Raw genomic sequence first — 6,000 nt, forward strand, 5'->3', positions numbered from 1 at the left:
TTTTCGATCTATATGTGGAACAGATCATTCAGGAGGCTGGAATTTATGGGGAGGAATGTGGCATTGGGATTGGAGGAAGACTCATCAACAACCTACATTATGCAGATGACACTGCTGAAACTGAGGCAGACCTGAAGGGCTTGCAGCAGAAGGTCAAGGACTGCAGTCTTCAATATGGATTGAAGCTCAACATCAGGAAGACAAAGATTCTCACCACCGAACCGACTGGCAGCTATGAGGTGATTCCAGCTCTTGACGCCAAAGAACAAATCTTTATGGGAGATGATCCATCCTTTTCCCGAGGAACTCTTGACGGATTTGAACTGCTAACCTTTCAGTTAGTGGCTCAACACACTACACCATCAGGGCTTCATCTGGGGACTCGAGGTCTGCTGGTTTTGCATGAGTTTATCACGTGAGGCGAGGACGAGAATCAAATGAAGCTTTCACAGGAGCATGGGACAGAGGAGGAGCGGGAGATGCCTGGCTCCACTCGGCGGCGGCCTCTTTTCTGTAGTGAAGTCTTTTTTGACCATCCTCACAGGTCAGCCTGTCAGCACTTAAAACAACCAAAACAAACAACGTTAAATGCCCAGATCGCTCGGAAAAAGTCTCAGTCTGCCATCTGCTCCTAAAACCATTTCATTCACAGCTCAGTCCCATAACGATGGCAAGAGGACACCGCTGGCTCAGATAGTCTCCCAGCTCCGGTTTCGCTCAGCCCGAGTGGAACATGCGACCGTGACGTGGCATGAAGTGGCATTTCCTTCCACGCCAGGAGCCACCCGAACGCAGACATCCGCCCTCATCCTGGGGCCAGGAGGAGAGGCTGCAGCACAGCCCCCCCCCGCCCCCGATGAAGCCTCCTTCGGGTTTTCGAAGCTGCAGACCTTTACAGAGATGGCCTATCTTTCCCTACAGAGCAGCTGGTGGATTTGAAGTGCCGACCTTTCGGTTAGCAGCCTGATGCCTTTACACAAAACATCAGCGCTTCCCAGTGGCCACAGGTAGGCTGACTCCCTCGGGTCAGCTCTGACTTGGGCTTGTTTTCTATTCTGAAAGAAAAAAATATGGAGTGAAGCAGCCTGCAGAGAAGTTCCAAGACTGGACAACGGGGCATCGCACAGCCTGACCACAGAGAACAGAAGAGGTGGCTGACGGTGTGAGAGGCACAGACGGGAACCCGGGAGCCTTTTTATCGAAGCAGGCCTGCAGAACTGTCAGCCAGCAAAAACCCAACACCCTCTGTAAACCTTCACCCACACAGGGAAAGGAGGTTTGAGGTAGATCCATGCACTCTGCTGGGCTAAGTCAGTGCAGTGGCCGCTGGTGGTGGAGGGAGAAGGGAGAGGAGGGAGGAGCTGAGATACGCCGGATGTGAGGAGGAGGGAAGGCCTGGCGGGGAGTGATGGGATTCAGACTTCCAGCCTCCTAACTAAAGGACAAGAGAATGCATCTCTGTTCAACAGAGCCACCTCGTTGTGGTATTTCTGTGATGAGAGAATGCATCTCTGTTCAACAGAGCCACCTCCTTGTGGTATTTCTGTGAGGAGAGAACACATTTCTGCTTGTTAAAGCCACCTCTTTGTGGCATTTCTGTTACAAAAGAATGCATTTCTGTTCGTTAAAGCCACCTCCTTGTGGTATTTCTGTGAGGAGAGAATGCACCTCTGTTCAACAGAGCCACCTCCTTTGTAGCGTTTCTGTCACAGCCTCATTAGACAACTAGGACACCCATCCTCTACCGTCTTCTGTACCATCTCATTTCAATCCTTCCCACCTCCCACAAACTTGTTTTTAAACAAAGGTGAAACTAATGCCAGACACCATGCATTCCACCAGTAAAATACTTCAGTACTGTAGTGGGTAAAGTTTTTCATAAACCTTAACAAGGGTATTACCTTCATCACACCCAGCAAAGTGAAAAACAACGCTCCCCCCTCACCACGTTATCCAGGCCATACACCGTTCTCAGCCGTCACGAAATCTGCTACATAATCGCCTGTTACCAATTCAGGGTCCCAATTCTCAGGTAGCTCTGGTTGGCATGTCTCCTAAGATGCCTTTACTCTCTAACCACTTCCCCCTCCTTCTCCTGGACTTCTTTCCAAGCTCTCAGGATCGATGTGTTGAGGCAAAGGCACCATTTGTCCAGGTACAGAGTCCATCTTCTGTGCCTGGTCACTATGCTTCTATGGTCTTGTTTAGCACCACCCTCTTTCCCCCACAATTTCTACAAACTGGTAGATAGAGAAGCTCGATTAGGTCCAGTTAGGTCCAGACTGGGTATAACTGGCAAGAATATTTCATAGACGATGCTTTGCACATCTGTTTCACAACATCCAAACTAAAGCCAAACCCTTGTCGCCAAGTGGACTGGCTATAGCATTTCCAAGGCCGTTCATCTTAGGGAAACAGATGGCCTCCCTCCCAATGAGTGGCTGGCGGACTTGAACTTCAGCCTGGTTGCTCTACTTCCAGTGCCTCTGAAATTGATCAGGGGTCCAGGTGGTGGAAGTCTGGACCAACCTTGATAAGGCTTTCCGTCAACCTTCCCTCGAATGATTACGCATCAGTGGTGATCACTGCCTACATCCATTAACCCATTAAGGAGGCTGGGCTTTTGACAGAATATGGTAATTAGTGGGATTCCAAAACTCGGCATTTGAATTACAGAAAGAATAGTAATTATTTGCTATCTGAAACAATAATCTATTTGTGTGTGCTTTAAAACATATCATGAGTCACTTGATTAAAAATTCAATAAAAAACAGAGATCCAGTTCTTTGGGGGAATCACAAATAAATCACTGACTTGGGAAGTGCATTTAGATTAAGCCCATACCTGTCTCCTCTCTCTGTGTCTCTCTCCTCTCTCCTCTTTCTCTCCTCTCCTCTCTCTGTGTCTCTCTCCTCTCTCCTCTTTCTCTCCTCTCCTCTCTGTTTCTCTCTGTGTCTCCTCTCTCCCTGTCCCTGTCTCTGACTCTCTCATTTTCAAAGGTTCAAAGAAGGTCATAGACAGAGAATGAAGCACATCTTGGAAATTATGACAATCTTGAAGCAGGAAGGGAGGAGGAAATGAGAATGTCAGAATATTTCCCGAGAAGTGTACTTATTTTAAGCCCTTTCCAAAGACCAGATTAATGAAGCACTAAAATACTCCTGAACTATGATGGTTAAGCCACTTCAATGTCTGCTTCTTCCCAAATCCTTTAACTAGGGCTTCTAGAAACAGCAGCAGAGCTCCACGCTGGGTCCTTTCTGCTGCCTGCACACTCCAGGTGTGAACGAGCTAAGGGTGGTACCCTGGAGAACACAGCGGGATCCTCCCTGCTCAGAGACTCCCTAAGGCCCTCACCTAATCACTTAATGCTCCTGAGAAAGACTATTAATAGTCCTCCCCTCTGGGGAGGGAGCTGCCAGCTCAAAGGGCAGCAGCCGGGCTCTCCCCAGAATTCTACCATGTTGGCACTCTGGTGAAGGAAGGTTTTCAATTCTTTTTTTTTAAGGTTGCAATGGTCACTTTGGAGACCAACAGGACATTTCAGGGTACCACACCACATGATCTTCCGCTTAGCAAGCCCTGAGGCTGGTGTCACCATTCTCACCTTCCTGGTGAAGAAATGAAGGTTAACTTGCTCAAGATTCTACCACTGCTAAGTACCAGAGCCAGGGCTCGAACCGGAGTCTACTCATCGTGAAAACCCCTCGCTGCTTCCACGGCGCCACATCACCACTCTCAGAAACAGGCACCTTGGATGGTACTTGAATGTTCTCATGGGAAATTTCTGCATTGTTGCACTTGAACAGCTATGCACAACAGTCCTCCTTATCACACAGCCGGCACTAACTTCACACATTCAACACAGCCTCCCAGTTTGAAAAGGGAGACTGCCGGCTTCTTTCCCCAGGCTGAGCCACTTAGGAAGCAGGAAGCAACATGAGAAAAGGCAATGCAAGCATTCTTTTACTCATGAGAATTTTAAATTCTGTTCTGTATTTCCTCCCTTTTGACCAGGATACAGAATCTATGATCAAAACATTCACCATTGTTAGCCTAGCATCAGGCAATTCTTCTGGTCTCGTGGCAAAGGGGCAGAAGAAGGAAGAGAATGAATGAGGGCATGACTTGAGCAATGTAATCCGTGTCACTGAATTGTACAGGTAGATACTGCTGAGTTGAATGGGGCGACAGGACAGAAACTATCAGGACACTGACACAGCGTGAAAAGTGTAACCAATGTCACAGACTGACAGGCATCAAAATTGTTAGATGAGAAGCTGGTTTGCTAACTAGGTTCTAACTATACATTTTCTCCAAAAATCACAATAGAATCTTTTTTTCAATATTTAGATGCTTTATACACTGCTGTGTATTCTACCAACAACAATAATTTTTTGTTTTTATTTAAAGGACAACACAGTGAAAATCGTATCTGTACCTTGAGGTGATGGGCACCTGAGGCTTGTTTCTGTGAGCTTCCTGCCAGAAGGAAACTTGACATTGAGTAATTTTTTTATACTGAGAGTTTTTTAAACATAGTTGTTTTTTGACAATCATTATCAACACAATCCAAAAAAACCAATTCATTACCATCAAGTCAACTGTGACTGCAGGTGATTCTAAAGGGCAGAGTAGGACTGCCCACAGGGTCTGCTAGCCGAGGAGCAGACTGACAGAGCTTTCTCCTGTGGATCAGCTGGTGGGTTTGAACCACCAACCTCTAAGTTAGCAAGGGTGCTCCAGCCACATGCCATCAGAACTCCTTCACTGCCTACATGATTAAAAGGGATTTGATAGTATCCTTGTGAAGACCACCTATGTGTCAGAAAAGAACTATACTCAGTAAAGTGTTCAAAGGCTGGGTTTTTTGGCAACTAGACTGACAGGGCTTCCTTCTGAGGTGACTCATGGACTAGAACATCCAGCCTCAGCCTTTCAGGGAGCACCTCCACCTCCTCAAAAAGTGTGTCGTAGATCCCAGTGCCCATATCTGTAGTTAATCCAGCTTGAACAAGACATGGAATAAAGGACAGCATTGCTGACATCAAATGGATCTTGGATGAAAGCAGAGACATCAGGAAGACGTTTCTCTGGGTTTTATTGACTAAGCAAAGTGTCTGACTGTGATTCATAACAAATTATGGATAAGAATGGGCTTGGATGCATCATCTCATCTGAGAGTGCTGAAGCAGCTGTCAGACTCAACAAGGAAGACGCGGGGCTGTAATATCGGATCATCTCACGTGCGACTACAGCGTTGACAACAATGACTCCAGAGGGCTCACCCTGTACCAGGACGCTCCAGCAGCACTGCGCAGACAATGGTCCCCCATCCCAGGTGAGGGGCTGCTCTCATCTCCACTCACAGAAGGAGGAGCCCCCAGGGAGGAAGCTGGAGTCAGGATGGGACACCCGCACCCTCCTCCAGCTGCAGACCCAGCCGCAGCATGCCAACCGCACCCTGCAAACAACTCTCAGTATAAAAGCCACCTAACTGTTGGCCTGGAGGTGGACAGATACTTAAACGTCATTAGCCACCAAACCCCCAAAAGCCACTGCCCTCAGAGGGATGCGGGTGCAGGACAAGATGAACTGCCCCAGAGGGTCCCCACGTTGTCATCCTCACACAAGCAGACTGCCTCATTCCCCCTCCCAAGCCCCACCCCAGAGTGGGCAGTGTGTTCATACCAAAAGCTGCTGACTGCTTCATCACTGCACCACCTTCCTGTAAACCACCCTCCTTCCCGTTACCCCTGAGACAAAGGCCCAGGCCACATGGGAGAGCACTTCACCCTCTGCAGGGAGCCCATAGTAGAGGGAACATTAATAGAAAAATCCCAAGCATTAAAAACTCTCAAGAGAAACTGGAGCTCTCACCCATTGCTGGTGGATCGTAAATTGGCACAGAATGACGATGCTTCACTAAGAATTACCATAGGACCCTCAAAACTGGTGTTCAGACACAGACACAAAGGTTCACAGCAGCATTATTCAGAA

This window comes from Elephantulus edwardii, unplaced genomic scaffold, assembly GCF_000299155.1.
Source record: "Elephantulus edwardii isolate Elephantulus edwardi_28Jun2011 unplaced genomic scaffold, EleEdw1.0 scaffold00055, whole genome shotgun sequence".
Taxonomy (NCBI): Eukaryota; Metazoa; Chordata; class Mammalia; order Macroscelidea; family Macroscelididae; genus Elephantulus; species Elephantulus edwardii.